The sequence below is a fragment of the Castor canadensis genome, chromosome 1 (assembly GCF_047511655.1).
Source record: "Castor canadensis chromosome 1, mCasCan1.hap1v2, whole genome shotgun sequence".
NCBI lineage: Eukaryota > Metazoa > Chordata > Mammalia > Rodentia > Castoridae > Castor > Castor canadensis.
In genome coordinates this window covers 7514503-7524830 of record NC_133386.1, presented here as the reverse complement: position 1 = coordinate 7524830, position 10328 = coordinate 7514503, and positions in this window count along the sequence as shown.

Below are 10328 nucleotides of genomic sequence, written 5' to 3'. Positions count from 1 at the left end.
GAACTCAAAATGAATCTATAGTCAATACACAGAGGATCCTGGGAGGAGTCACTAGGTTCTATCAGGGCTGCCAAACAAGAAAGGGAAGAGTGGGCTTTAGTGCCTGAGTTATGTCAGTAGCTGCCAGGAGGGTTGGAAACTGATCCTGAAAACATGCTGTACTGTGGGAAGTGACACCAGGGATGGGGAAGAGTGTACGGGAGTTGGTCGTTTTTACATGTTTCTTCTGTATTTTTTTGTCACGTGGATGCATTTTAATTAAACACTTTTAAATTGAGCAATCCGCAGTCAAATATATTTTCAAAGTAGAGGTTGAGTGAAAAAGGAAGTGGGGGAGGCCCTACAGCCTTGTCCTGGGACCTTTCTGGTCCACCTTCCTCATCTGGATGTCAGGTGCCGGCCCACAAAGAGGACATCTTTGGATGGAGTGGCTCAAGTTGTAGAGTGCCTGCCTAGTAAGTATGAAGCCCTGAGTTCAAACCCCAGTGCCACCAAAAAAAAGAGGACACCTTTGTATGGGCTGGGCTGAAGTTGTTGGAGTTGTGGGGAGGTGTCTGGAGCCACTGAACCCCTGGCTGTCCTTGTGTCTCAGGATTTTATAAAACCCACTCTGGCAGCACTAGGAAGCCCCCATGCCAAGCTGGGTTTTGTTCCCAAGTTTGTGATGACAGGGAAGGATGGGATATTTAAAGGTTGACTTAAGTCATCTGGATGCTTTTTCTCCAGGAATAGATGTGCTGTTGTTGATATAAAACTGGTCCAGATTTTGCTTGAAAAGGCATCACTTGCATTACTATCCTGGAGCAAGTGGTGGGGCGTGTGCCAGCATTTGTGGCTTTACAGGGCAACAGAAAATGGACATCTAATCTCTCTCTCTCTCTCTCTCTCTCTCTCTCTCTCTCTCTCTCTCTCTCTCTCTCTCTCTCATCTCCATCCAGGCCACAGAACTCTCTGAGAATTTACAGGACTGCCTGCCATTGTGCCTGAGTCTCACAAAGTTCACTTCCAGTCCTTCAGATGTTCTGTGAGAACCCAAGTGGGGGACACCTTCCTGAGGTGACAGCTGAGCCTCTTAAAGGGCCACAGACAGTTGGCTGCATCCTGTGACTTTGGGCTAAAGAAAAAAAAAGATCTTCTATGAGAAAAGAGTCCCAAGATCAAAATAAGTTTTGGAACCAGTGTACCACCTTCTCCTCAAGGGTGCTGAATTTTTATTTTTGGCAGTGCTGGGCTTTGAACTCAGGGCTTCACATTTATGAGGCAGGCTCTCTACCACTTGAGCCAAATCCCCAGCCTTTATGCTCTGGTTATTTTGGAGGTGGGCTCTTACTTTTTGTCCAGGCTGGCTTTCACTGACTTTTTGTTCAGGCATGTGCTACCATGCCCGATGTTGAAATGGGGTTGTGCAAACTTTTTCCTCCCTGATCTTCCTGACCTCAGCCTCCCATGTAGTTAGGATTATAGGCATAAGCCACCAATGCCCGGCGAGGTGCTGAAAAAATTTATAGTAAAAATATTTAATTAGGTTAGCCAAGGCTTCCCAAACTTTGGCAATGGAAACTTTTTCTTTGAAGTCACACTTTGAAGTTTTAATATCTCTTAAAGTTGGCAAGTGCTGGCCTATGATGGTAACTTTGCAATTTATTTATCTAGTTAACACATCCTACTTGACTCCTCCAGAGTCATTAGAAAACAAAATGCTATAAGCAGTTTTGCAATATCTGATTTCCAAATAAATATGGGTTTTGAGTTTGAAATGTTTTCTAAATTCATGATTTTTTTCTCAGTTAAGAAAATCAATGCTTAGAAAAAGTTTCCTTTATTTTGTGAAATTTATGTTTTTGGTAGAAAATCTTTAGTTTCATCACAACTTTTTGAGAATAGCTGAAATGTGATGTATAGAAGTTATGTTTTTTATTTCTTAACTGAAATATAAGTGGGTTAAAGTCAGGTTTTGCTTCCTCTTAGGATTTCACTCCAGTTACTACAGAGAGAGGTGAGTTACAATATTTTCTAGCATGTGTTGAATGGTGAGCCTTAAATCTGGATATTTCATGTTTTTAAATTTGAGATTTCAAAGAGCGAGCCACATCTTGTACTGAAATACATGCTCATCTGCAAGTTAATTTTAAAGGCACTTGGTCATGCAGAAAGCCCATCTGTCTAGCTGGTTTCTACAGGTGAACTTGAATACCATCAAGCAGTCTGCTTTAATGTCACAGCACTTTGGAACAGCATTACGTGACCCTTCAGAAACTTCAGCGAAAGCCAGGCACACTCATATCTGGGGACATGTTTCCCCATGGCCAGGGTCGTTAGCACTGCTTTTCCTAGAAGAATAGTACCACAATCAAAATCTATCAGGAGAGCTGGTGTGTGAAAACTCAGCTTTTCCAACACCCCTTTCCTAAATTTTCAGCCACTTGAAAAATCCTTCTTAGGGCTGTGATTCTCAGTGTTTTGTCGTTTTATAACTGTGTGGAGTTTACATAAATAGCTTCAGACATGACATCTGTAGAAAGCTGTCTGATGCTCTCTAATGGAGATTTCACAGTCATAAAACATCCAGTGGACAGATTTCTTCAGTCTGCTTGTTTCTGTCTGTAGCTGTGATCTAAAATGCACTTCACCCCACAAATGCCTGCCAGCGGCACAAACAAACGACTTTCCTGATCATGCCCACCTGTGAAGGCAAAAAAGCCTCCATCAGCTGTTGCCTGGCCAAGTTTCCTTTGCAAGCTATGGTGCTGGCATCACCAGCTCATGACAGGCCAGTCAGAGGCACGTCAGAAAGCGTCAGTGGGACAATAATTAGCAGCTGCGTCAGGCGTCTGGGCCCATTTTGATAAGGTGAGATCATGGCCTTCTTGAAGGAATAGTTTTGGGAAGACAGAGAGACCTGATTTATTTTTCCCACTGGTGTAGCGGAAATGTATTATTAGACCAGCCATTAAAAAAAGAGGTTCAGAAAATATGAATATTCTAAACTGATCACCAAGCGAGTGATTGGGTATCCTCAAAGTGGCTCAGAGAGTGACTAAGTTATTGGCAGTAAATCCAGTAATGTGTCCTGCACTACACTGGATAATTTGCCTATAAGGGAAATGTGTAATGCAGTCCCTGTCACCAATAAGAAGATGCAGAAGACTGTAATAATTTCAGTTATGATTGTGACTCTTGAGTGCTAAGTGGTGACTTAGGCATGAGTGTTTAAGGGTTAAGAAAAACAAGCAGCATTTAGAGAACAGGTCTGAGGAAGGCAGGGTTGAGTATGGTCTGGAAATGGAAAGAAATGTGAGCAATAGTTAATGTCAACCAAACCCTTAGTTGCCTGATACTAACTAAGCAATCAACTTAGGATTCGATCCTCTGGAATGACTTCTGCTATCTGTCCCCATTCCTCTAAAGAGGAAACTAAGACTCAAGGAGGATAAACAGTGTGTCTAAGACACACAGCAAATAAGTCACAGAGGCGGGATTCCACAGCATGGAATCTGTCTGCTGAAGCTGAAGCTGTCTGCTTAACCATCTTTTGCCACAACAACTAGTTGTGTTACTCTCTCAGGTGTGAAAGTAGATCTGCATATGTGTAAAAATGTGCACAAGTATATAGTGGTGTAGGCAGAAATGATAAGAGAAAGAACTTCAGATTAGAAAGAAGGATGAAGCATTAATACAATGGGGGGAATTGGCCTGAGCGTGGGTGGCGCTGATGAAGTCACTTGACTGATAAAGAAAACCTTTCTGGGAAGGGTTAGATGGTGAGTTATGTAAGACCTCAGTGGAGAGGTCAGTGTTAGCATGTGACAGTTGTCTGGTGATGACATTCAGATGTGTACTGGCTGGTCAAACAGGTGATCACCATAATTTGTGCTTTAGGCACACAGACAGAATATTTAGGGACACCAATGCAGACGCCCAAAACTGTCCCTTGATTTCATTGTTGCCCAGGAGAACTGTGGGAAAGAACTTGAACTTTGCACTTGGGGTTCAGATATTTGCAGACTTAGGGACAAGCTGGAGGTGGGGAACTATGGAAGCCTGTGGGCTGAGCTGGAAGAAAAGCACCCGGTCCTTTCCAGCTTCCAGCCAAGAAAGAAAGGCCCCAGTGAGGGTGAGCCAGGGAACATTTTTTTCCTGCTGTTCCCAGTCTGCCCACATGTACTACCCATCAAGTACATCCCCGAGCTCAAATCAACTGCTTCATTGGTCCTCAACCAGAGACACCATGATCTAGTCACATTCCAGACTGCTGAAAAGATTTTCAAGTATGACTTTTGACCAGACACTTATGCTCTGACTTGAGAACATGACCCAGAAGTAAGATGCAATTCCACGGTACACAACACACCACACCCACTGTTGTCTGAGAGAATCCTGAAAAGGTACAAGGAACGACAGTAGAGAAGTGTCAAAATGGCACTGGGGAGAGAGTGGTCCACACAAAAGTCAGTCTGTGGGGATTCCCAGAAATTCTTGGGTATGAGAACACTGAAAGGACAGGGTCTTCCTGCAGGAACGGGACAGGTTAACAACTACTGAGACTCACACAGCAGCATTGAAGGGGCTGCATTTGTGAGCATGGGCTGGGGATGCCCGGAACAGCAGGGTTCTTAAATACAAATGGTTATGAGGTTACGTGGGACGTGCACAGACAAACTCGTACCATGCGTGTTGTATCATTGAGCAAAGACAGAAAGTCTTTGCAGGAAGATCACTGACACCAGACTCAAATAGTGAGAGCAGACAAAAACAAACAAGAAAAATCAGACTTGGCTTGGGGAGTTATGTTTGATCACCATATTGGTAATGCCTGTTTCTTTGCCCATTTAAAGACAAGTGCTTATTTCAAAGCAAAAGAAATCCATGGCCTGTGGCTCTAGTTTCACTTGTCCTTTATGCCAAACCCAACCAAGGTCACTTTCATGACAGCAAGCCCACAGACAACACCCAGTTTACAAACAGGCTGGGCTCCAGGAGGCCACTTATAAACTGGCTCTTTGAAACCCAGAAGGGTTTCCCATAGAAACAATGCCCAGAAGGAATCCTTCCCTCAGGCTGGTCTATAAAACTCTTCTTAACCCCCTGAGTTCTGGAATGAACCAAAAGCCACCAGGAAGCTGTGATGCCTGAGATGGGGTAAGATCAGGGAGGTGGGGCTGGACTTGGAGCTCTTTGGGGACGGTCATGTCCTTCAAAGGAGGAGCTCAATGGTATGATCATTTTTGGCACAAGTTTTTCAGTGACTTGTTTCATCCATGTATCATTACTTTAGAAAACCTTCTTATTTTGAAATAGTTTAAGACTCACAGGAAGTTGTAAAAGCATTACAGAGTTCCCATGAGCCCTCACTCTGCTTCCTCAACAACTGTACCTTACATAACCCTAGTCCATGATCAACACCAAGAAGTCTGTGTTGGTACAACACTAGGAGGCAAACAGCCTATAGAGGTTTAGCAAGTTAACTTTAATTCTTTCTGAACAAATGGAATGCTTTGAAGTCATTAGATCATTTCATCTAAATGATGTTTTTAGCATGTTACACATGCTAAAAATCCTTATTTTTGCAACAAAACCTTCCATTCTTCATCATAAAAAATTTTAAACTGACAGTGTTAATCTGAATGAAGTATATTTTATATTTTATATTCACACAAATTCACTTTGGCATGATATTTAAAAATTTGTTTAGTATACTATATTTGCAATCTAATGTTAAGAGTTCGTATTAACACATTTATTTACTTATTCATTTTTTTGTGGTGCTGGGGATCAAAGTTTGGGCCTTGCCCATTCTAGGCAAGTGCTCTATCACCCAGCTACATCTGAGTCAGCATGCTTATAGCAATGTGTGACCTGAGTCCTGGTCCCACTTGTTGCCATGAACAGAATGAGGTTACTTTAGTTAAGTCATTTAATTTGTTTGGTCTTTTGTTACTTGATTGTAAAATAAGGAAATTAGATAACATGGCTTCTAAAATTTCTTCTAGCTAAAAAAAAATACTATAATACTCCCATGTCAAAGATATATAAATATCATTATAGAAAACATAAAATGGCTTTATTTTAAAAACAAATAAAAGCTGTAATTTAAGCAGAAAGTTTTGTACTCACTTAAAAGTCATGAGAAAAGGACAAAAGACAATCAGAGGCAATGTGAATGTGAGGTGTTGAGGAGTCACAGGTGGCTGCTGACCCTGATGGAGCCACTGTCTGGATTCCCTGGGAGCCCCTTTGGGCTGTGTGACCTTTGGGCAGTAATGCTAACCTTCCCAGAGAGTTCCTCACTGGTGTGGTCCCCAGGATGAAGAAGGATACCATCTCCAGAGCCTATGGAAGGAGCCCTGACACAGAGTCTCCCTCCATGAATGTGAGAGAGAGCCTGGCCTGTTGGTGTGGTACCTTGGATCTGGACTGTCTCCCAGAGGCTCTTCTGTGGGAAACTTGGTCATCAGCTTGGCACCATTGGAGAGGGCTGGACACCTTTAAGAAGTGGGGCCTAGTGGGAGGTTTTAGGTCATTGGAGGCTTGTCCTTAAAGGGGACTATGAGGAACCAGTCATTTTCTCTTCTTCAAGTCTTGGCCACAAGGTAAGCAGCCTCCTCCTCCACATGCTCACACGTGATGTGCTGCCTCACCAAGGGCCCAGAAGCCAGGGGACAAAGAGCCTCTCAAACTGTGAACCAAAATAAACCTTTCTTTTTTTAAAGTTAATGATCTCAGGTATTTTGTTACAGCTACAGAAATCTGCCTTACAGAGTTAGGTTTGAGTAGGAAATGAAGCAAAACCTGGGAAGTCAGATGATTGGATAGAAGTCAGCCTGCCTTTAGCTTAGGTGGGGGAGGCCCTGGGTTCTGTGGAAACCTGCTGAGGACAAGGAGAAGGAGATATGGTGCTGACATGTGGCAGGGAACATGGATACTGCCTGATGTCTTGGCTGAACAGAGAAAGGCGACTGGACTTTCTCACTAGGTGAGAGAGAAGCCTTGCACCTTCAGGAGGCTCTGAGAGGCAGAAACGCATACAGCAGGCTGTCTAGTCAGTTTTTAGGAAAAGCAAACATGTCCCACATTCTTTGCAATCTTACTGTAAATCTGAGATCAGAACTTGGACTCTGGTTTGCAGGAAGAGTCTGCTAAGACATCTTAATATAAAAACAGGCAATAGGACACCCCATCTCCCTCCCACTCTGATAATGCTTGGGTCTCCCCTGCCTTTTTCCTAGTGTTCCTAGCAGGACCTCAGACATAGTCTTGCACTTGCTGTCACTCAAGGCCATTGCATGTTTAATCTTCCAGCATTCATATACTGCATCCAGACACCTGCCTCCCTGAGTATGTGCAGACTACACCAACAATGACCTGGGTTACCATGATATATACTTTTATTTTTGTATTTAAAGCAGAAGAGAACTTGAATCCATTGCATGTTACAACTGGGAGATGGTCTGATGATCTTAATTTTACCATGCTTTGAGAAGAAATTATTTATTGATTTATTCCAGAATTAGAAATTATGCTTTGAATGTAGTATAGCTAGGGAGAGAAATAGCTATAATTTCAAAGACACAAACAAAAATGAAGTCCAAAAGGAAAGTAATCTCAAATAGGATGACAAATTTAATTACACTTGTTTAAAGGGTCCCATTGGTATTTTTTATCAAGTGTTCATATTGCAACCTTACAGTGTGGTAAATAAGCTGCCTGCTACTCTTGTGCCAATCCTGAGAAAGAGCATTTGCAGTTTGCAATCTAATGGCCCCACAAAGGTGGACTCTGACACTCCAGGCTGGAAGACAGAAGATCTGTCACATTGGGAGGAAACCCATTTTCACATAAGTACTCACTGGAACAGCAAGCCACCAGGCTTGAAGATGAAGCTCTATATTGTGTGTGTGATTTCTACAATACAAACAAGCGCTGAGTGGACAGACGCAGGTTTCCAAACTGTTGTAACCTATCTCTTTCTCCCAAGACTGATAAAAAGCTACACAAGAAATCTTTTTTTCTATTAGCAATATCACTACTTCCAAATCTTAAGGCATTTCTCTTCAGGGTGCTAATAAATAACACTGCAGTTTTTACACAGTTGAAAGTGGCTCTTCACTAACTTTCTTCCATTTCTTTTAATCAGTGTTCTCAGTGGGAACAACTGGACACCACCTGTCTTAGTTCTCGGCTGCCAATATGGGATACACATAGAGGGGCCTGAACCAGTGGAGGTTGATTTTCCCACAGTTCTCGAATTTGGAAGTCCAAGCTTGAAGTGGCATGGTTGAGTTTTAGTTAGAGCTCTCTTGCTGGCTTGCAGGTGGCTGCCTCCTCAAAAGCAGAGAGACTGCGCAAGTGTTCTTATAAAAAGGACTGCAATCCTGCCACAAGGGTCTCACACTCATTCCCTCATCTTACCCTAAATTCTCCAAAACTCCTAATTTCCAGATACCATCACAGTGGGAGCTAGGGCTTCAATATATGCATGTAGAGAGTCGCAATTTAGCACAAAGCACTTGAGTTTAAACACTGGTTGAAAGAAGAGACGTCACCCAGCATTCGTTCATCCAATAAACATCACGTGAATCCCACTAGATGAAGGAGGAGACATTGGGGAAGATAGCAGGCAGCAATGTAGAGAATCTACAGCAGGGCAGGAGAACCAGGGCAAGAAAGTGTCTCTCTGCACAGAGAGAAGCCAGGGTCCAGAAGCCACCACAAGGGCACATCCAGGGCTGGTCCCAGGAAGAGGCCACTGCTGGAGTTCCCATGGCTCAGTCCCAGAGCCCTGGCCGGGCAGTGAGGCCCAGGTAAGAGCACCACACTGTCCTCGTCCACAGCTCTCCTCCTTCCTCTCCTCTGGGCAGAAGGGCAGAGCCTGGGGGGAGAGGATCCGTGCGGAGCTCGTCCACATGCAAGACAGCTGGGGCTGGGATGCGGCTTGAGTGTCCTCTGAAAGTTCATACCTTGGTCCCCAGTGTGGCTGTATTGAGATGGTGGAACCTTGAAGAGGTGGAGCCCAGAGCAAGGTAAATAAGTCCTGGGGGTGGGAGCTGCCCTCAGAAGGAATCAGTGCTGGCCTCAGGGAGTGCCTTCGTTCTCAGGAGAAAGCAGTATTATGGAAAGAGCAAGCTGGAGCCCTGAATCTTGCTTGCTGTTTCAGTGCATGCCTGCTGTCTCCTTGCACGCACTCCTGCCATGATACCATTCGTTGTGATGTAGCTGAAGGTCCTTCTGAGAGGCCAAACCAATGGGGCCACCTGATCTTGAATTTTGAGCTGACAAAAATGTGGCCTAAATAAAGTGACTTTATAAGTTACTTTCTGTATATAAATGGAATATTCCAAGGGAATTTCATTAGAAAGTAGAATTTTTGTTTTCATGGGAAGAAATACCATTCATTAGAGGGAAGGAGAGGGGGAGGGAGAACGCTCTAAGGTACAATAGGCCCTAAGAGTTGTGGGGACAGAGAAAAGGTTCAATGGCAATTGCTTCCTCCCAGACTGCTCTGACCAACAAAAGGATGCCCACTCTTCTACATCCCCTCTGCCTCTCCCCCTTCTCTACCCATGGTAAATCTTCCTAATCACTTGTGGCCTCCTTTCCCGCCACCTCAGTTATTCCCAACACCATCTTTGTAAGCAGTGCCTACCAAGTGATGGAGGTGGGGTGTGAGAAGAACCTGCCTCTCATCCTGCCCTCAGCCATGGGGAAGACCAGGGCTCCAGAGCTGCCCTGTGTCACCCTGTGCCTAATAGAGTAGTGCAAACACCACAAGCATTGAAAAGGAAAGCAAAGACTTGCTATTTTATATTTTATAGGGTAGATATGAACTTCAGAAGTTTCCCACTTAAGTTTTTTTTACCTTGTCATAACCCAATTCTGGAATATTTAGCCCTACTTAGCATTTTTTCTTGGCTACCACCTTCTAAATCATCTAATAACCTGGGCTAGGGTGTGTGGTTCAAGAGGTAGAACACCTGCCTAGCAAAGCACAAGGCCCTGAGTTCAAACCCCAGTTCTGTCCCCACCCCAAATTAATATAAATTATCTAAGCCCTCTAGGCTTCAAGTACAAAGAAAGCATCTATTTTTAAAGGATATATTATCTGCAGTATTTCCTCCCCAAACAGAAACTTTTCTCTAGAGGAATAACTGTAACCAATTGGCAAATTAAAGATAATTATGAATACTGGTCAATTTGAGTCAATGACTAACTTAAGTCAACAGTAGGGTTTAATTGTAGTCCATAGAGTCATGCAAATCCTTCATAGTTCTTACTACATTAACAGGTGAAGGTGAAATAGCTCTTCCATGCCAAATACCAAAGGACGAGTC